The sequence below is a fragment of the Equus asinus genome, chromosome 14 (assembly GCF_041296235.1).
Source record: "Equus asinus isolate D_3611 breed Donkey chromosome 14, EquAss-T2T_v2, whole genome shotgun sequence".
Classification (NCBI taxonomy): domain Eukaryota; kingdom Metazoa; phylum Chordata; class Mammalia; order Perissodactyla; family Equidae; genus Equus; species Equus asinus.
In genome coordinates, this window is record NC_091803.1 from 22,518,088 (window position 1) to 22,540,719 (window position 22,632).

At 42.5% G+C, this 22,632-nt stretch overlaps 1 protein-coding gene across 9 annotated transcripts in view; it reads right to left on the bottom strand.

The window, feature by feature from the left end:
• The window catches only part of CALN1 (calneuron 1), a 524,370-nt gene that overhangs the window by 306,868 nt on the left and 194,870 nt on the right, over positions 1-22,632 (bottom strand). The window lies entirely within an intron of this gene.

A 22,632-nucleotide genomic window follows, 5' to 3' on the forward strand; every position in this document is an offset into this window, starting at 1 on the left:
TTTTTCCTTTTCATTTTTTTCAAGCGAGAATAATCTTTCAAAGTTCTTTAGTTGAATGAATTGTTTATTTTCTTTAATAATGAAAGTACTTACATCTATGAAATTACCTCTGTGTAATTTTTCAGTGAACTCTGGCAATATGTCATTTGGACTGACCTCATTTTTTATTGTCTAAATAATTCGTTTTTCTATATTTGATTTCCTTTTGTTGGTTTTTCATTATCAAATGGTGGTTTGCTTCTTCAGATTTGTACTACATTATGGCCAGAGAATGTGACCTGCACAGTTTCTGCATTGAGGGTTTTAATACATTTTCTTTGTGATCTAATGTACTATCAAGTTTTGTAAAAACCCCAGGGACTCCAGGAAAGAAGTCTCATTCCGTCTTTACAGAGGAGGCACCTGATGCTCCCCTGATATAGTAAATATATTTTATTGTTTAATGACTTTCAAAAAAGGAAATTCCAATTTCTTCTTAAATTATTTTAAAAATAGCAATGGCATCTTCAATAATACATTCTTAATGCAAGCAACACACTTAGAAGTCGAAAGAGGATGAATAAGCCCGAGTAATTCAAAAGGCCAGGAAGAACCCAGCCACTTGTAGTCAAATATTTCAATCCTTGCAAGGCTTTTTACTTCGGCGTGATGAATGGCCATAAGATATAAACCTTCTTGTAAAAGACTTGGCTGCTTCTGCTTTCTACATAATCAATTTGACATTTGAATTTTGGCAAAGGATCACAGGTACCTTGCTTTATTTATTACCTGAGATTAGATAAAAAAAAAAAAAATCACTGTTATCAAACCATACCAGGCTTTTTCCTAAAATAATGTGCAATTTTTCCAGCAAGGATCACTTTGTCCTGAGATCAAAGTCTACAAAACAGGATTTCCAAGTATATTACACATAGAAACCATTCTCCTCCCACCCTCCTACCCTCTCCTCTCTCTTCCTTGCCTGCCACACACCCCTCCTCCTAAAATAACCCACTCCCACCACTTCTGCCTTCCACTAACTCCTACATTTATAGCATGGCACTAACATAAAAAAGAAGAAAGAAGTACAAAAAAAAATCATCATCAAAATTGTGCCAGAGAAGAGCAGAAGTGTCCTCAGGCACCGAATTTGTCCTTATACACACTGTACAGTCAATACTGAATGGCAGATCGGTGCCCTATGACCTCATGCTTGCTTTTCTTCAGGCTGGGCAGATTTTTCTCACCAGGGACAGTCTAAGAGGTGCTGCAACCAGAGAAGGGCATCCAGGTCATCAAGCCCTCACCAATCCCTATGGTGACATTTGTGCTCTCAAAGGCACCCATGGAAGGATCTTTCCAGAACCATCTGAAGAATAAGGAGTAGAGGCTTAAATAGTAGCATCTAATATCCACTCTCCCAGCTTCCCATGAAAGGTCAAAACCTAAAAAGATGGGAGCTCAGCCAACCCTCAAAAACTAAGCCAATGGTCAAACTGCAGCCCAAGTCTAGATGCAATACCTATCTCCAACTATAAGGCTGGTTTGACAAAAACTACCCAGGTCTGGCTTTATGGTACCCCAGGCTCTGTTCATGAAACAAAGACAGCCAGCTGGGAGAGTCAGCAGGATGCTTCAACGGACCACTACTTACTAACCCCTCAGTCTTCACATAACAGAAAAGTGAGCTGCCAAGAAATGAACATGGGGAATCCAGGGCACTCTGCATCCCAATTTCTCCCTTCCCTCCCATCCTCTTTGTATCTCATTGTCTTTCTTCATGAATTCTGATGTTCAGATACATCAACTCAAAAAGAGCCAAATGAGTTTGAAATGTGGGGAGTGGGAGAGAGTGGCAGTGACAAGGGACAATGTTTTCAAGGCAGTATACATGAGGACATAATGGTGAAGAGCCCAGGTTCTGGAGCCAGTTGCCTGGGGTGAATCCTGGCATCACCACCTATTAGCTGTGCAACCACAGGCAAGTACCTTAACCTCTTGGAGCTTCATTCCTATCTGTGAACTGGAAATATTAACAGTGCCTACCTCTTATTTTAAAACATGGCAAGTACTCAGGACAGTGTTTGGCCATACTAAGCGCTGGTTTCAAACACTTTACAAAGAGTATCTCATATTATCTCATTTGATCATCGTAAAAATGCTGAGTCGCATTGTATAGATGAACAAATGGAGGCTCAGAGAAGCTGTGTAACCAGCCCAGAGTAATGGAGCTAGTAGGGGCGGAGCTAGAACTTGAATTGAGATCTGACATCAAAGCTAGGGGCTCTTTACCAACACACCATGCTACTCCCCTGAGAGGTGTGGTCTCCATGGGTAGAGGACAACACACGACACACGGGGACAAAGAAAACAGCAACCTGGGCTGTAGTGTATGGTGATGGTGGTTGTTTTTCAAGTGTTCTGTAGGTTTAAAATAGGAGAGAATGAGACAGTGGGGAAAGGACAAGATGTCACCACGTCAAAGTAGTAGTTGTATTAGGTGAAAGCTGACTAGAACCTGACACCTAAATTCGGAGCATCATACATCACACTTAACTGCAGCTTTAGAAGGAGAGCTGAGCGCCTGTCACCCAAGTGGACAGAAGGTGCAGCCCAGAACAATCCACATACCCTGTCTGTTGGCAAGAACTATATCTGGACAGACCCTGCTTTGAAATAAAGAGAAAAAAAAGCGACAGGGAGGTCTGTGAAACTATTTCAGAGCCATATCCTGGAGTCCCCAGGGAAGAGCATGCCTCAAAAGAATTCAAGGACAGGTGAACTTCAAGAAACAGAAGCAGGGGCTGGCGCCTGGCTGAGTGGTTAGGTTCATACGCTCCACTTCGGCCCAGGGTTCCACCGGTTCAGACCCTGGGTGTAGACCGAGCACCACTCATCAAGCCATGCTGAGCCGGCGTCCCACATAGCACAACCAGAGGGACCTACAACTAGAATATACAACTATGTACTGGCGGGATTTGGGGAAAAGAAAAAAAAAAAAAGATTGGCAACAGATGTTAGCTCAAGTGCCAATCTTAAAAAAAGAGAGTTATTTATTAAAAAAAAAAAAAAAAAGGAGAGAGAGAGAGAAGCAAAAATCTACAGTGAGAGAACACCCTGAGGGAAAAAGAAAACAGGAGGAGATGAAAAGAGAAATGAGTAACACAAGAATTGTAAGAAACCAAGATGTATTTAAATATCCACATGGAGGTGAGGCAAGATGGATACTGCAGGAAAATCAGATCAGTAATGGTAAGAATACACTTGAGAAGTTTTCCAAGAATGCAGAGGAAAAGGAAAAGAAGTAAGAAGTTAAAGTAATGAGAATGATAAATATGTGAAAACCAATTTAAAAACTCCAATATAAAGATAATTCATTTTTTGGAAGAATAGAAGAGAACAAAACAAACTAATGAAAAACAGAACAGAAAACATTTTTTCTTGACCTTTAGAAAAATGATATTCTATGAAAAGAGATCCTCACATGGACATGTCCTGGCAAAATATTTATTAAAATATTGGAAAAATTAAAACTATTTGAAGATCTGAGGGAAAAAACACTTAGAAAGGAACAAAAATCAGACTGACCCTAGCTTCTCTGCAATAAAAAGTTTTAGAAAACACTGGAACTGAATCTAACAGTTGAGGGGAAAGATTAGAGGCCCAAGATTACGAAAGCACACTTGTGTACTCTGACATCTGTGAAGACACATCCTTGGCTATTCCTGCTTTGAGAATACATGCCGCCAATTACCATCTTTCAAAAAAAACACTTGAAATTTATGCCAAAAAAATGAGTAGGTCATGCTATAAATGGAATGGTGGATTTTCCCTTAACTAATTTAGTCCCAATCCAGGCAGGTTAAGTTGTAGGGATGTTTCTGGGGCCCCTGGCCAAGTATCCTGTGATACCTCCCTAAGTGGCTCCCCTTCTCTGCTCACTCCCAGGACCAGGAGCACATCCTGCGCCCTACAGTTCACACCAAGTTTTACAATCACTTCAAGAATAACAGGTGTTTCTCTGCTCCATTCGAATCAGCAAAGGCTATTTACACTGCTGCACGCCGTATAAGAATTAATATGAAGAGCTTTTCCTCCTTCCCCAAAACGGGGCAACATAAAGAATTTAAAAGGTGTTTCATCACCAAGCAACTTGAGGTCAGATTTTCTGTTTCTTTATTACTTAATAACATTTTTTCTAAATGCAGAAGCAATACACGTGCAACGCCGAAAATACAGAAATGTACCTTGAGGGAAGTTAGCGCCCAGCATCCCAACACCCAAATAGAAACAGCGCTAAATTTCCTATTGTTCATGCAGCACTTCCCATGCATATCCTTCCTGTAAGGGTATGATTTTTCATACTAATCATATGCAGTTTACACAGTATTATCTGATTTTTTTTAATTCCCATGTCAAAAAATATTCTTTTGAATGGCTGTACAGCATTCTCATCCCATGAACAATGGACTCAGTTGACTCAACCAATCCCTGATCAGTGAACATTTGTTTTGGAAATTATAGAAATTATACATTATACATTATACCATGAAATAAAGTAATTAAAAGTCTAAGTTTAGAAGCAAAATTTCCTAAGATCAAATCCCTGTTCCACCATTTATTAGCCAAGCAATGTTAGGCAAATTAATTAAACAATCTGTGCTGTTTGCTCAGAAGCATAATGGGGGTTATAACAGTATTCAGAGAAGTGTGGATTAAATGAAGTAATCCAAGCTTTAGAACCCTCCCTGCAGCATGGGAAACGGTACCTATTTGGGTGTTTTTTTTGTCCAGTTCTTTGCTACAGTATGGAACGAGCATCCTTCTATATGTATCTTTTTTAACTTATACAATTATTTTTAAGATAATATTCTTAGAAATGGAATTTCTGGGTCCAGAGGCAATTCCCATCTTTCAACTTGTGGACCTATTGTCTAATTTAACACCAAAAAGTTGTATAATTTTATAATCCCACCAACAAAGAATGAAAATGCCTAATTTTCACACAGCCTGGCTAACACTGGATAACTACTTTTTCTCCCACAACTCTGCTAAGATAATGGATGAAACCAACATTTTGTTGTCTTATTTTGCATTTCTATTATAACATAAAGCTGACCACTTTTTCCAAAGGCTTATTGATCATTTTGATTTTTTTCCTTTTTTGCAAAACTTGTTCATGTTCTTTGCTCAGTTTTTGTCAGGAGTATTTTTCTATTGATTGCCAAGAAACTTTATATCTCAAGGATAACCATTTATCTTTTATATTGGAAATACTTTACCTCAGTTTGTCCTTAGCATTAGTTCTTACAAATAGATTTGTTCATAATTTTCGATTTTTTAAAAATACTATGAATTTTATAACATCAAATCTACTATATTTTTCCTTTATAATTTAAGACTTCAGGGTTATAGTTCGAAAAGCATTCCCAAACCCAAGTTTATATGTATTTCACCAACATCGCAATCTCTGACAGTTCTTTGTGATTTCATATTTTCTATTAAACTCTTTAATCCAAATCCAATTTATTTTATGTATTAGCATAAGGAAAGAAACAAACAATTTTGTTCCCAAATATTAACAAATTTTCCCAACTATATTTACTGAATCCTTTTCTCACTGATTTCAGATTTTGGCCATCTACTAACCATATCAACTTAAATATATCACCTGCTTCTCTATTCCATTTTATTGCTCTCCTTATTCTGACACTAGCACCACTCTTCATTATTATAGCTTTAAAGTGAATTCTAACACCTGGAAGAGCAAGTACCCACCCACCATTTTCGTTTTGTTTTTTAATGACTTAATTGGCTCTTTTCAACAATATTCTTCAGATGAACTTTAGAATTCTGTCACTTTCCAAAAAAAGCCTGATGGAAATTTTGTTTTTGTTGCTGTTATATTTGAAACACAGCAGCTGTTATTCTATTTGTTTTGGATTCTTCTTCAAAGATATAAATTATCCATATGTTGGATCTTCAGCGCCTGCCCTCTTTATTCATAACCTCACGAATGACTTTTAGTTTCTTGTCCTTGTCCTCTACATTCTACAGTTCTTCTCAAATCCGTCTTTCTTATTGATAAATAGATTCACTGTAATATTAATTCTTCTCTTTACTGCTTCTAACGCCACATACAGCTTTGCCTCCAATGATTTGCTTCCTTATATTTTCTTCTAAATTTTGCCAAATTCATTTTCATCTTAGTCTATTGCCTTATCATATAAGCTTATCTTTCTTATATTTTGTCTCTTGTTTTAGAGTCTATGATTTCTTAAGTCTCCCTACAACTAAAACAGATGCTGACTAAAAATTGGTTCTTGAAGAAAAATCTTTTTTTAAATATGCCCTTTCTTTACTTCTTGCAGGATGTGTTTATCTCCTTTCATGTCGCAGATTTGTTTATACATCCCATATTGAGGGTTCTGTTATTCTGGCTTCTTCAGCTTTCAGTGGAAACAGATTTATCCCTTGATGATATTTTCTCACCTGGCCACCTGGAAGCTGGGAATCATGTTGAATGACTGAGATCCCTATATTTTTAATAGAAATAAAGACTAGTAATCTACCCAAATGCAGACATTATCTGTCATTAAGCCCCTCTTTATATCATTGTCTCTTGAAAAGTTGTTGAAACAGCTCCTATATCATCTCTAACATCAATGTGTATGATAAAATATCAAATATTAAAGTACGACAAAAAGAAAAAGACTCTAAAGAACCACTCAAAATGACATAAGATCTGAACTTTGTACCATGGCTGGCAAGGACGTACGCACATGATCTGGCTCCTCTCCAGTTTCTTCTCTCCCATCCACCATGCTCCAGCCACCCTAACCTTCTATCTCTTAGTCAAGCACAAACTTAATCCCACCTTTGAGTCTGGAGTTGAAAGGAATGCTTTGCCCTTGGATATTCCCATGGCAGACAACTTCTTGTTTTTCAGGTCTCCCTTCAATGTCCCTCCCCTGACCATCGTAATTACCCCCCTCCTATGTCATTCCTATCTCACAAGTCTGTTTTATTTTCTTCATAGCATTTTCCAGTAGCTAAAATCATCTTGTTTATTTGTTATCTATGCATGTCTCCCCTGTCAAAAATATAAACCTGTAAGAGCAGGAACTTTGTCTGTCCTTTCATCACTGTAACTCCAGAATCTAGAAGAGTTTTGTGTAAGAGCAGACATGCAATAAATACTTGAGTGAATAATGGTTATAGATGATAGTTCAGACTCTGGGCGATTTTTATTTTCCCCTTCTTATTTTTCCTTATTTTTCATATTTTATAATGAATATATTTTACTTTTATGGTTAAAAAAGTATATTTTAAGACAAAAATGTCTATGCAATTTTATATGTACAATTCGTTTTCAAAGTTTTTAGCAGTGAGCCCTTTTTACAAAATCTTTGTGGATTTTCCCAATACATAAAAGAGATAAAAGCAGTATTTTTTTATAATCAACGTATTTTAAAGTTCAGATTATAACACTTGCTTCTTATAAAATCAACCAGTAAAACAGAGACACTCTTTTAATAAAAACTTAAACTGTAAATTTAGGAGTATGGATGAAAGTTTCTGTTCAACGACAGCCTCAGATGACATTAACTTATTTTAATTTCGTTGTTTAGTATTGAGAAAAATTCTGATTCACGTACATAGGTAGTTGCAAACAGTAACAGTTTTTAGTAAATCATCTGTTCTTATGATATTCTTAAATGAAACATAGATTATGGAAAAAAGTTATTCTTAAGGTTATACAATCACAAATTAACCAAGCTACACAAATTCTCACACTGAAGGTTTCTAATAAATTTGGTTTATAATCCATTTGACTCTGTTTTTTTGGTTGTTGTTGTTATAGCTTTAAATAGATTGGAAAATATTTAAAATACTAAATGTGAATAAAACACTTAAATAGCCCCTGAAGCATACCCATGGAAGATGGCAGTTTCATGGAAGATATTTTGAAAACCATGGGGATATACCACCTACTGGTATTTGTGTAAATGTTAATACACACAGCAAAAGGGTTGAAAAACATTCACCAATACATTAACAGTGGCTCTAGTGGGTGGTGGAATACTTAGGGACCTTTACTATTTCTTTTTGCTTTTCTGAATTTTCTAGGGATTTTTTGATGTATGTGTACTCATTTGTAATGGGGAAAAACTATTCTTAAAAAAGCCAAGGGGCATGTACAATATGGACAAATCGCACAAACATAATCTTGAGGTAAAGAAGCCAGACACCATACACCATTTGGTTCCTTTTTCATGAAATGCAAAAACAGGAGAAGGAAATACCCAGTGTTAGAGGTGCGGGTAGTGGCTGGGGCACTGGGAGGCATCACCACTTGGGCTCTGAAATTCTGGTCATGTTCTCCTCCTCCCTCCCTCCTCGCCTTCCTTTTTTCTTCCCATCAATGGTTTTTAGTATATTCACAGATATGTGCATATCAGTCATCATCATGGGCAATTTTAGAACATTTCCATCAACTCAAATAGAAACCCCATACCCTTTAGCTATCATCCCCCACCCCCCGGCCCTAAGCAATAATAATCTGCCTTCTGTCTGTCTTTATAGGTTTGTCTATTCTGGACATTTTGTACAAATGAAATCACTTATGTCTAGATTCTCTTATTTAGCATAATGTTTTCAAGGCTCACGTTCTTTTTCTTGAATGACGTGCTGGCACTCCACTTTGTGAAAATTCTCTGAGCTGTACAGAATTCCAAACAATAAAAATTAAAAACAAAGTCCAAAGTTGTTCCAGCAGTGTCCACCTGAGGCTCTCATTTCTGAAGATGCTTGCCCTCCCCCAATTCCCTGCCCACCTTGGGGGGCCCCTTCCCAGACCGCTCACCACACATCTCCCTTTGTCCTTCTGAGAAGGACAATCCCAGCCCTGATGTTTACTCACACTCACCGTCTTCCCTCTACCCTCCCCCGTCCTGCCGTGCTGACCGCCTTCTCTGAGAAGGCCCTCAGTGCATGCCGGCAGTTCTGGTTTTCCTGATCTCCTCCACCTCCACCACAATAAGATTTCTCTTGTGTGTATTCTATTCCCTGGGAGGCTTGCTGAATGTGAAGAATAAATTATTTTGTGTTAAGATATTTTGTGCTGTCAGGGTAATCACTCTAAAATGAAAATTTGATTGTTACACCTCTAATTAAATTTTTCCAAAGGCTCTCCATTGCCAACAAAATTAACTCAGGCTCCCTGTAGCCTAACCCGCAAGGCTGTCCCTGACCTGCCCTTTCCTACCTTTCCAGACCTCACCCTTTGTACCTCTTTTCCTACCCTATCCATGCTCTAGACTGTTCCCCAAATCTATGCTCTAGAAAACGGGAGCCTTGTACGGTTCCCCAAATCATTACGCTCTTTCACACAACCTCGCTTTTGCTAAAGCTGTTCCTTCCACTTAAAATTCCTTTCCCTTCCATTCCTTTCCCTGTTTGCCCGGTAAATACCTACTAATCTTCTGTGGTTCAGCTAAAATACCTCCTCCTGACTGCCTGGGGCGGTGCTGTCCAGCTCGTGGGTGTCCCGTGGAGCTCCATTTCACCTATCGTCACCGATGAAAGACCCTGTGGAATAGTGTGTCTCCTGTCTCCTGACTTTGAGCAAGTTGACTTAACCCCTTGAACCCATTAGTAAAATGGTGATAATAACAGAAATGACTCAATAGGTGCTTTCAAGAATTAAATTAGATAACATACCTAAAGTACGAAAACCAGTGCCTGACACATCACAAATGTTCACTGAATGCTAGTTATTGTTATAAAACTTCCCTGGATGTGCTTATTCATATTTCTGTTCCATGCTTCCTAAATGTGAGCCTCTGAGCACAATCTTATTCATCTAAGTTGCCAGCTGATGATGCGATGGCCTGCAACGGGGTCAGGCCCAGGTTTGAATTAATATTCTGCCACCGATTAGCTGGGCCGGTTTCCACATCTCTAAAATGGAAATATGATAGTGTTGTTAAGAGGATTAAAGAAGAAGATAATGATAGCAATCACTTGGCACATTTTCTGGCCCACACTAAAGGCATAATAAATCGCTTTATATATAACTTAGGACCTGATTCATTTTAGGTGCTTGACAAATAACCTTTTTTATGGTTTCCAGGCATCTGATTGTTTTATACTTCAGAAGCATTTGTTTTTTCTTAAATATCATAGAGGGGCTGAACCTGCCCACCAGGAAAGCGACATGGGAAAGCCCAAGAGTTTGACTGAGGAGCAACCCAACACCCACCACCGCTACTCCAAAATAGCTTCCTCATCTTCAGTCCTGCAGTGGGGTGAAGAGGTTGAAGCCCTAACTTACTAGGAAGATATTTCTACAGAAGGTAGCACATAAACCTAAATGGGCATGATGCAAAACACGTTAACACAAAACCCATTGTGGATCACCATTAACATAGAGAAAACTCTTAAGGAGGACTTTTGACTGGGAAGCCCCCAAAAATAAAAAGAGCTGACAGGCCTCCTGGAGAAAGACCCACCCTTCAGGGCCTTCCTCACTGCCGACCCTCATTTCATAGAGCATGTGATCAGAGGATGAATTTCTGATCAGAATGAAAACTGCTCTCAGCAAATAGGGCTATTTCAGCAGAAACCTTTCTAACTAAGACATGTTCTATCCTGCCTTGTTATTATAATTGTTAATGCAGCTTATGTCTTAATTAAAAATAACTAAAATCTGCTAACACATCCCTATTCCCCACTCCTAGCAAGCTGTCCAGAATGCTCACTCTTGCCTCAGAGTTAGAGGAGGTCAAGTGGCAATACTTCAAGATGAAGGAATTTTCTGGATCATTTGCTTTGTGTCTTAACCTGGGTCCCCTAAACAACAGAGCCTTAGGCAAACGCTTATGGGCCAGAAAAGGCAAATCTAGAGAAGCAGAAAGCAGATTACTGGCTGCCCGGGGCTGGAGCTGAACAGGGAACGACTGTAAAAGGCCTGAGGGGTGGATTTGGGCTGATGGGAATGTTCTGAAATTGGACTGGCGATGGCTGCACAATGCTGTAAATTTCATGATATATAAATTATACTTCAGTAAAGCTGTTTAAAAAATAAAAGCTTAAAGGCTAACACTTTACTGGGCGAGCAGCATCCCAGGGAAGCAGGAGAGAAGGGAAAGAAGAATGAGGCAGGGAAGGGAGTAGAGCAACTCTGAAAGACCACACAGCCAGGTCTTCTCACCTGACACCTTCGTGAAGGTGCTCTGTCCCACACCTGTGTGTCCAGGAGAGGAGGGAGAAGAATGCACCCACCAACTCCAGCCGCCACGGCACTACTAGGTTGCACACAAGCCCAGAGAGGGTCCAGCAGCTTCTTGCACCTCAGAGGTGACAGAGACTGAGGTGAGAGACTAAGTGTGCTGGGCCAAGGCACTGTTGGGACATGTTCTCACCCAGATGAGGGTCTAGGAGCAGCTGCCACAGGGAGCCCGTGGTCTGGAGCAGCAGGGAGGCAGAGGTGACTGCATTACAGCCATAGGAGAAGCACGGGCAGTATTAGGGCGGCCTGGTCTCAGAGGGCAGGCACAAGCACACAGATCTGTGCAGTGCAGAAGCCAAATCTCGTCCACTAGCAATGCCCACATTTACAGAAGTCTGGCCCAGACAGAAATGGCAAACTCTGCTCAGCACCTCTCTCAAAGATTAAAGTCAAGGGAGAGAAAAGGCGTGAAGCCCCAGCATGAATCACTGTTGTCTCATAATACTTCAAAAGACCTAAAACCAGAGATAATCCTAAAAGTAGCTACTGGATTGCCTTAGTGTGGCAGCCGTAAGGTCACTGCCAGGATCTCCTGTCAAGAAAGAACCCGCCATTGCAACAGCACCTTCAGGATCCTTCTCAGCTCTGGAGTCATGGTTACGCTCCTTGGGCAGCCCCAGCCAATGGTGTTTGGGCCTGACCATTCCTACCCAACGTGGGATTCTTTAATGGGCAACCTTTGCCGCAGGATTGCCCATTGGTCTGGCTGAGGCTTTGTCAGATCTTCATCATAGTCTGAGGCTCCTCAGCCCAGTCCCGCTTCCAGCCCCTAATGTTTCACAGCCATTACTGCTTCCCCCCACCCAAATAAACCTTGCACACTCGTTCTCAGCATCTGCTTCCAGGAAGACCCAAATGGCATACTGGTGACCTCAAAAGTCACTGAGATCCCTCCTTTCTATGAAAATCCCCACCCCAAACCTGTAATTGGTCCCACTCTCACTTCTGAGGCAAGGGTTCTTGTCCTGGAGTTCATTAACCCCAAAGAGATACAGTCCATGGGGAAGTCTTTTGGTGGCAGGCCATATCTTTTGAGAGGGCCTAGGAATATGTATCAGTTTCCTACGGCTGATGTAATAAATTGCTACAAACTTGGTGGCTTAAAACAATACAAAACATTCACTGTCTTATAGTTCTGGAAATCAGAAGTCTGAAATGGGTCCCACTGAGCTGAAAATCAGTGTTGGCAGCTAAGTTCCTTCTGGAGACTCTAGGGGAGAGTCTGTTTCCTCGACTTTTCCAGCTGCTAGAGGCTGCCCACATTTCTAGGCTCCAGGCCCCCTTCTATCTTCAACGCCAGCAACAGCTGGTTGAGCCTCTCTTTCTGCATTACATTGATCCTGACTCTCCTGCCTCCCTCTTTCACTTCTAAGGCCCCTTTGATTACGTTGGGCTCACTTGGATAACCCAGGAGAATCTTCTTATCTCGAGGTCAGGTGACTAGCAATCTTAATTCTCCCTTGTTGTGCATAATATATTCACAGGTTTTGGGGATTAGGATGTGGGCATCTTTGGAGGAACCATTCTTCTTTTTTTTTTTTTGAGGAAGATTAGCCCTGAGCTAACTGCTGCCAGTCCTCCTCTTTTTGCTGAGGAAGCCTGGCCCTGAGCTAACATCCATGCCCATCTTCCTCTACTTTATATGTGGGAGCCTACCACAGCGTGGCATGCCAAGCAGTGCCATGTTCGCACCCAGGATCCGAACCGGTGAACCCTGGGCCGCAGAGAAGTGGAACTGTGAACTTAACTGCTGTGCCACCGGGCCAGCCCTAAGGAGGAACCATTATTCTGCGTGTCACAGAGCACATCCAAAGTGGAAAGTGCCTTAACCCTTGGGAGGTAAAGAAAGATCAGTATGGAGCCCTCAAGAAAGGAAAGCTGGGGTGAATGGCTCTAACCTTCACATCACTTTCTTTTCACCTCACCTGTTCTCTTGCTCCTGATGTCTGACATAAACTGGGGCTGAGGATATCCTCTTTCTGGTGGGCACTGGGCATGAAAGTTGGGCCAAGGTGCCCCTCTGATCCCAGAATAAAGCAGGGGACAGTGTAGCAGAGTGGTTCCTCCCCCTATACTCTTTCTCCAAAAGAGGCACGTTTTCAGCATTTTTAAAACAATGTGTAATGTGACAAGATGTTAGAGGAAATAGTGAGAAGGCTAGAAAGGACTCAGAGAGGTGGCAGTACATGTCTTTTTGGGGTGTTTGCTCCCCCACTGATGAAGGTGCAGGCCTGTCCCACCTCCATGCTCCCCCTAAGGCTATGTCTACTCCACTGTAGGACACAGCTAGATGGACAAGAGGGTTCCAGAAGAGCAAGCCACGCGCAGGCAGCCTCCTAGGATAGGAGAGCAGAGTGCCCCAACGAGTAGTACAACTTAGGAGCTTTGCGGTGGCAGCAGGTCTGAGACTGGGCATCCTGCCTTTGTAGTATGACTAACACCAGCCCTAAACATTATTGCAGAAAACAACTCTATAAAGCACTTGTCTCCCTGGCCCTGAATCACCGCTTCTATGGCAACCAGTGCAATGAAAAGAGCAAAATGTGGGAGACTGAAAAACAAAATCAAAACTGAAGGCGCTAAGTCGTGCCAGATGAGTGAACTGACCAGAAAGCCACATAAAAGTTCAGAGGTCATCATCAGGGAAGATCTGGGGGAAGGAGAGATGTAGCAGGCATCTCCAGATCCAAACTACAGTGTCCTGAGGCAATGGCAAAGTGTCCAGCACAGCAGTCTGTTGTTGTAATTTGTTGGTTTTCTGTTCTGTGGGGTGGGGGATTGAGTGGGAGTCTCTACCCTGACCACGTAGAGAACAGCATGTTCGATGAAGAAGTTTCCAAAAAATAAACATCATTTTGCTTTAGTACACAAGGTCTAAATAAATATAATTGTCCTTCAAATACGGGAAAGGTCTTAACCAACTCAAGGAAACACTGGCAAGAGTAGGTACAACCTGGTCATTAAGTCCTTCGTAGAGACATTAGTGGCTATGACCCTATAAAACAATAACTGTGAGGCACTGTCTTAGTCTGCTCAGGCTGCTATGACAAAATACCACAGACTGGGTGGCTTAAACAACAGACATTTATTTCTCATGGTTCCGGACGTTGGAAGTCCAAGATCAAGGTAGCAGATTCAGTTCCTGGTGAGGGCTCACTTCCTGGCTTGCAGGCGGCCACTCTCTCACTGTGTCCTCACATGGCAGAGAAAGGAAGCTCTGGAGTCTCTCCCTCTTCTTTTAAAGGTACTAATCCTATCATCAAGACTCTACCCTCATGACCTCATCTAAACCTAATCACCTCCCAAAGGCCCCACCTCCAAATACCATCACATCTGGAGGCTAGGGCTTCAGCATATGAATTCTGGGGGGATACAAACATTCAGTCCTTAACAGGCACTGTGTTCATCATTTGACTTTCCTCTGCAGGAGGAGTGTGCCTCATTCAGTGGTACTTAGCTAAATTCACCTAATCTGTTCTAGCCCGAAGGTGAAAAATCAGGAGGGAGAGGAGAGATGCAGATTTTCCTGTTCCAAGAGCAGCTGGAGGCAGAGAATTGCCATGGAGCACACAACTGAAATAGGAAAATGCTCCCACCTGGATTTCCCCAGCCTGACTCTGAGTCTAATGACATGCACTTTTCTCGAATATGCATTCATTAAATAAGCTCTCAGCCATTCTATTTCTTAATTACCTTTAATCACTCTAAGATCTGACCATGAGCACAGAACATGCACAATTCCTCTCCAGTGGCAGCTGCACAGCCATCCGTATTTGAGTCAAATGCCCTTCACTGAAGAGTCAACTGAATTTCTGAGTCAACACGGAAAGCAGAGGTGCAACACGTAGTACATGCTGACCCAACTTTCCATTAAAATTCATGAAGAGACACACACACGTGTGCACGCACGCATGCACTCACATATACATACACACATGCACACACACACACAGGCAACAGAATAATAAACTACATGTAAAAGAATGTCCTGTGTGAAAGGGAGAAATTTCCACGGCTGAATTGTCAATAGTGTCAGTTTGAGAAAAAAAAACTCTGGACCAGGCAAAAGCTACCTTCTAAAACAGAACAGTATAAATATCAAAGAATTCAGGAAAATACTTTGAGTAACCCCATGTAGAAAAAAAAATTCAACTTCACTAGTAATCAAAGTAAAACAAAAATACAACATGATTTAAAACTACCAAATTGGCAACAACTTTTAAAATTACAAACACAGTGTTGGTGAGAGTGTGTTGAAACAGGAATCGTCATACACAGTTGGTGCGAGTGGAAACTGAGATAACTTCTCAGGGAAGCAATTTGGCAATATATAATAAAAGCCTTCAAAAACGTTTATACGCATTGACCCAGTGTCTTCATTTGAACAAGTCTGGATTTAAAAAACAATCACAAATACAGGCAAAGAGTTCTCCGGCAGTCACTCATCGCAGCATCACTCATGATCAGGGAGAAGTGGAAATACAGCTGAATGGCTGACAGCAGGGGGAGGATGAAATCAACGAGGGTAAAGACATCTCCCCATTAGCTGGTGTTTTCCCACTGAGCACCCCCCATTCAGACCTGCCATTAACCTGTGCCTGCCCCCTAGGCACGATCTGACCCAGGTCAGCTTTGTGCCTCCCACTCAGAGCTGCAGCGAGTCCAACCAAGACGAGGAGTTCATTTTCTGAATGTGAGATGAATTATGTAACCTGGAGCAAAATATCCAAGGGGGAAATGAATAGAGGAGGGAACGTGAGGAGGTAGATATTGAGCTGGCCAATAAATCTTATTTATTTAGAATTTCTACCTTTATATTCTTCCCAAAGCCTACAAAGACTTTATTTCCCTGTGAAACTAAACCCACAAAAAAGAACAATTAAAAATAAGAATGAAAGAGGGGAAAGGAGCAGAAAAATAGTTGCCACCAGACAACAGGGAGTGATTAATTATTGCAGTCGGGTACTGAGTTTAGCACTGAGATTCCTGACAGCTTCAGCAGAACAGGAAATACTTTGGGTAATAGAGTTCTTACCCAAAGTTGTTTTGATTTAAAACAAGAAGAATGGTTTCGTTGCAGAGATTCATTATTATCAAGTAGTGAAATAAAATAGGGATTTTCATGCTTCCTTCATATATGGCTTTATACAAGCGAGGCTGAGAACTGTCATGGACAAAGCTCCCCCTGGCGCCCCGGGACATGAGCACTCACACTTCCCCTTCTCTGGGTGTCCTGTGTCTCCTCTACTAGACAGTAAGGCCTCAGAGGGCAGGAAGGAGCTTAGTTCACTCCGATCCCTCACCTTCTCATTTATACCCTATGCCTCCTTCCTAGAAGCCCAGCTGAGGCAGGGGTGCTGGGCATGGACTAGGTACTCAATCAATGAAAGTTGGTTCCAGATTAAAAAGGCATCAGGCTGCTGCCTCTAAGACAGTATCTCTCTACTTCCCACTAGATGTCAATGGAGAAACAAAGACCAAAATTCTAAAAAAGAGACATTTCTATGACCTACAAGTCAGATGGACACAGATTAGAAGGCAGAGCTGGTGGCCCACTTGTGCCAGCCACGACAAATGACAGACAGAGCCCCAGTTAAGGTCTGCCCCAGTTAAGGTCGACCCCACCAAACTCTCCCTAAGGCCCAGCCCAGCCCACCCACGCCCCCAGGAGAGAAATGTTAGCGCCTACCCACCAAAAAGCCGGCAGGCCTTTCTGAAAAACAGCACTTCACTACCAAGGAGCCAAGCAGCACAGTCCTAGAAGGACTCTTGTTTGGTTGGTTATCTGTGCATGGGCTTTATGCCAATTCCCGTGCCCAAGCTTCCTCAGAGCCTCTCTGTGTCAGAATCTGGGGCATGCCACCAGGCCCACATATCAGCAATTGCTCCCCCAGTAACTCTGGGGTGCTGCCCTTTAGCACCTCAGCTCCCCCATGTGCCGCTGCCTGGGGTGAGCTACGGGCTCCCAAGAAAGCAGTTGGTGCTGGGACAGAGGCAGCAAAAGAGCGAGAATGGTGGGTTTCCCTGTTGCCATTTATTTGGTGGGCTGTGTTCAGGCAGAGGGAAGAAGAGATGGTCCCGTTCTCGGAAACAGCAGAGCTGTGCTGGATCGGAAACTGTGCCTGGAGTTGTTCGCACCCCAAAACCACCAGGAGAGCTAAAGTCTGGAGGAATGATTCCAAAGCCCCGGAGGAGGTGAACGCAAAGGAAACACTGTCCATTCACAGAAAACGGGGAGACGAGCCTGCACAAAGAAACTGCTCCTTCAGCTCACAAGTAGAGAGAAGGGGGTTGGATTTTTTGACAGACAAAGCAGGAAAAAGGGAAGCAACCAGTTTCTCTCACTGCTGCTGCACATGCTCAGAAATAAAACCCAGAGACCTGAAGGAAGATTTAGCTCTGTTGCCTAAAAAGAGCCAGCGATGCCCAGTGCTTTCCCTGAACTCAGTCACGCACAGACCCTCGGTGGGGCCGCACAGGCCCCCACTGAAGGAACTCAGATGTCTCCTTCTCACCCCTGGAAGGTTCCTTCTCTCGGCACCAGGGTTTCTATCTGGGCCAGCTGGGCCACCTTGAGCAGAGGCCGTCCTCTGGGATGTCCCTGCTTCCTCCTGCCCAGTGCTTCCAGTCTTCCTCCAATTGACTTTATCTCTAAGTCCCACTTCCAGTCACTGGGATGGGGGTGGGAAATGACACCCCAAAAGCTCCATTTTCAAAGAAGTGAACAGGGATTTTTAAACATGCTTATTGATGTTCAAAAGGAGCAACCAGACAGTGAAAGGGGTCATTTTCAGTTTTCTGTGCCAAAGACCAGCGGCTAGACAGGAAGATCATAGAGTGCTCAGTCTCTGAAGGCAGATAATTCAGTGTGTATTCTATTTTAAAGCCAAGCCCTTGGTGCTACCTTGCTGATTTTGTAGAATTTACACTGAAAGGGCATAAAATGTCACACCATCTTGTGTGTTCCCCACTTCCATGTGCTCTTTGCAAGAAAATCAAACTCGGCTGCTTCTGAACTCTTAGCAAGCACCCACAATGTCTAAGGCATGCAATTTAAACTGTGCACATTTTGTGTGAGATGAAAGGGTATATGGAAAGAAATAGCAGTGGAAAACTGTTCATGAAGCTGGGTTCTTCTCTGAGCCATGAATACTCATCTGCAAAATGAGGATGATACCACCCATCTCTCTGGGGTGACACAATGGCATAATGCACAGAAGCACCTGGAACAAAGACCAGCGTATTTTGTAGGTCTTTTCCCTTCCCCTTTTGGGTCTGAGTTTCCTCACCTATAAACTTGTAGGGAAGGGTCATGAAGGGAGACAGCTACACTGCATGACCCAGCTTCCACCCTCTACATTATTAGGGTTCTCCCTCAGACATGTCATCCAAGGTCAAACTCCACCATCCAAGTGTTTTCAAAGCTTAGATGGACAGGATGAAAGTTATCATCACCGACCACATCTGCCATAGAGATAAGAGAGAGGGCAGGAAGTCTCTGGACCACTATGAACATAATATGTGGAGGCACCAGAAGCTGAGGTAGCTTCCCCTACCTTACACTATGGGTGCCAGGCTGACCATCTTCGCCGGCCTGGGAAGCACTCTGTCCAAGGATCCAGCCATGCCCTCTCCCAATGGGCTTTGCCCTCCATCAGCCCTGGTCTCATTTCTGCCGAGCCTCTCCAAGGTCAGATTTCAGGTTCACAGCAAACCAGATCAGTTCAGATCAAGCTTTGGAACAGTGAACTCCCACATGAGTGCCTATCGATATCGCTTTGCTTCCCTTGTTGTGGGAACTTTTGTCAACGCAGCAGCTGAATCAGGGTTGGGCTTGTGTCACTGAGATGTCGCTGGTCCCAAGGGCAATTTTTCTCATCTAATTAGGTAAACCAAAGAGGCAAAGTCGTGTTTCTAGGGACTAGAAACCTTCCCCTCCCCCACCTCCCTGTCCTCTGTGCTCCATAATACACGTAAGTAACTATTCTGGAGCCTAGTGCATCATATAAAAATTAGTTTAAAGGTCTCGCATCTCCTCTGGACTGTGATCTTCTCTGGTGATATTTTGGGGTGATAGATATGTTCTAAAACTGGATTATGGTGATGTATGCACAACTCTGTAAATTTACGACAAATCATTGAATTGTACACTTACAACTAGTGAATTTTATGGTATGCAAATTATACCTCAATCAAGCCATTTTTTTTTTTTAAAGATTTTATTTTTCCTTTTTCTCCCCAAAGCCCCCCGTACATAGTTGTATATTCTTCGTTGTGGGTCCTTCTAGTTGTGGCATGTGGGACGCCACCTCAGCGTGGTTTGATGAGCAGTGCCATGTCCGCGCCCAGGATTCGAACCAATGAAACACTGGGCCACCTGCAGCGGAGCGCGCGAACTTAACCACTCGACCACAGGGCCAGGCCCCCAATCAAGCCATTTTTTAAAAACTGCATTGTACATTAGTGTGTTGTCTTGGGCAAATTACCTCTCTGGGCCTCAGTTTCCTCATCTGTAACCTGAGATGATAACTGATGTTGTAGAATACTTGTGAGATTTAAATGAGGGTATGCACAGAAGGCACTTAGCACGGTGCAAGCACTCTACAAGTGTTAGCTTCTATTGTGATTGTTTTATTATTATTATTATTAGTCAAGCACAAAAGTTACAATTTGGGAAAAGGAACAAATAATGTGGAAGAAAGCTTTGGTGCTGTTGTAGGCAGAAAAATAGCTCTCCAGAGCCAGCCCTGATGGCCTAGTGGTTAAAGTTCAGCACACTCTGCTCCAGTGGCCCAGGTTCAGTTCCTGGGTGTGGAACCACACCACTCATCTGTCAGTAGCCAGGCTGTGGTGGCAGCTCACATAGAAGAACCAGAAGAACTTACAACTATACACAACTATGTACTGAAGCTTTAGGGGAGAAAAAAGGAAGAAAAAAGGAGGAAGATTGGCAACAGATGTTAGCTTAGGGTGAATTTTCCCCTGCAAAAAAGAAACATTTAAAAAAAATAGCTCCCCAAAGATGTTCATATCCTAATCCCTACAACCTATGAATATGTTACCTTACATGGCAAAGAGACTGTTACAGACGTGATTGAATTAGGGAGCTTGAGATGGGGATATTATCCTGGACTATCTGAGTGGGTCCAAAGTAATCACAAGAGTTTTTAAAAGATGGAAGAGGATGGGAAGAAAGTCAGAGAGAGAAGGACTGGAAGATGCCACGTTGATGAATTTGAAGATAGAGGAAGGGGCCATGAGCCACAGAATGTAAACAGCCTCTAGAAGCTGGAAAATGCAAGGAAATAGATTCTCTCCCAACATCCCCAGAAGGAACTCAGCCCTATCAATACCTTGATTTTAGCCCAGTAAAACCCATTTTGAACTTCTGACTTCCAGAACCATAAGACCCTCCCTAGGTGCCTCCAGCCAGCCCTGTATCTCCCCCAAAGTCAAACACACCTGAGGCCAGTCCATCAAGGTGGCCTTGTCACAAATCTCGAACTGTTGTTTCCATTGTTATTTAAAGTCTGCTTGTCTAATCTTCCCAACTTCTTGAGAACAGAGACTGTCTCTAATTTAAGCTTGCATGAACCCCAGATCCTCGGCTTCAGTAGATTCCCAGCGAGAACTCAATGATAGTGGAAAGGAATGGAGGAGAAGCAATCCTTCAGGGTTTCCCAACATATTGGTTAAAACTTGCTTTAAATAAACACAATAGATAGAAACTTATAAATCAAACAAATTAGAATGTGACCATGACTTATAAAATTTATTTAAATACTGAGCTCTTTTAGTGCATTTTTAAAAGAATTTTCTTTATAGAAATCCATTTTGAAGGCAACCCCTAAAGAAATATCTCCATGGTGCAAAAATTATTTAACACCAGTACAGACAGGCTTGCAAATGAATCCCTTCACAGGCCCAGCAGAAAGAGTCCCACACACCATGCTGTGGAGCAGAGAAGGACGCTAACGCAGCCCTCATCGACTAGATGGTCAAAGTGCTGGGGTCTCCACTCAGGGGACCTGGCACACTTCTAAACGTGTGGAAAGCTCTCCGGTTCCCCCAAGCCTGGACTCTGCCGTGACATCTCTCATCCTGTTGTCTTATGTTGTTATTAAATCTGTCAATCAAATCTCTGTCTCATCTCCCCAGCTTGGCCATGTAATCCTGGAAAGTCAAGTTATAACCAACTCTCCCTTTGTGCCTTACCTTCCTCCTCCCCCATACTCACACATCTGCACTCACACCACCTATAAGGTGAATAACAGGCATCAAGGTAAGAGTGTGTCCAGATTAAGACCAAGGCCTGATTTCACATTCTGGCCCCACCCCTTTACTAGCTGCAAAAATCTCAGAAAAATCACCTAATCTTTTATAAGGGATTGCGATCATACCAATCATGAAGGGTTATTATGCAAACGATGTCTATCACATATAGTAAGGGCTCATTAAGGTTCAGCATCACTATTAAGTGCCTAATGAATATTTGATTGCTTATAGGGTCAAAAGGGAACATACTCAAATAGCATCAGATTTTCTCATCTAGCTCATCCGCCAACCAGATCGACTAGAGAAGAAACCAACAAAATGGGGTGGTCTCTCCCCAGGGAAGTTCTACTGAGGACACAATACAGAGGTTTAAACATTTTGAATAAAGCAGGGAAGAAGTCAGAAAAACCTGCCTATGAAGACAGTAGTCCAGACACAATGAGAACCCCATGCATACACCAAAAGTTTAGATTGCAGATTTTTTTCCTTTTGCATAATGGTGGATAGTGCCAGCCTCTCCCCCAAATCAGATTATCCCTACAAGCAGATTATCTAAACCAAATGTCCCAGAGCTAACTGTGCTATGGGGGAGAGAGAGGGGAGAGGTGGAATGGGGGTGTCATTGTTGCCAACTCAAATGATATAATAAATGTCACATGGAAAAGCACAATAAATGTCAGTTATGATTATCTCACATGCAATGTTCGTGGTCTATGTCAAAGGGGCAGGTTTACGTCCTACCACCTCCTAGGAGCCAGGGTTCTGCACAATTTAGCTAATGTGCAGAGGAGATGAAGTTTGACTAGGTGGGGAAATCTTACTCTGCTGATGAGAGGAAATCGAATGCATTTGAGGCTTCATAAAGTGCAGTCTCACAAACATCTTGCAAACATCTGCTGGCATGAATCCTACCCTCTGGCCAAGAGCTGAAGTCAGGGGTCCTTATTCTGGATAAGAGGATGAGGGGAAGAGGACGAGGCCAGAGGGGCAGCCTGCACTTGCCACTGAGCAGAGGACTAGCAAGAGTAGGAGACCAGGAGGGGACAGGCAGGAACTGAGACCACAGGGAGACCAGCACACAGACC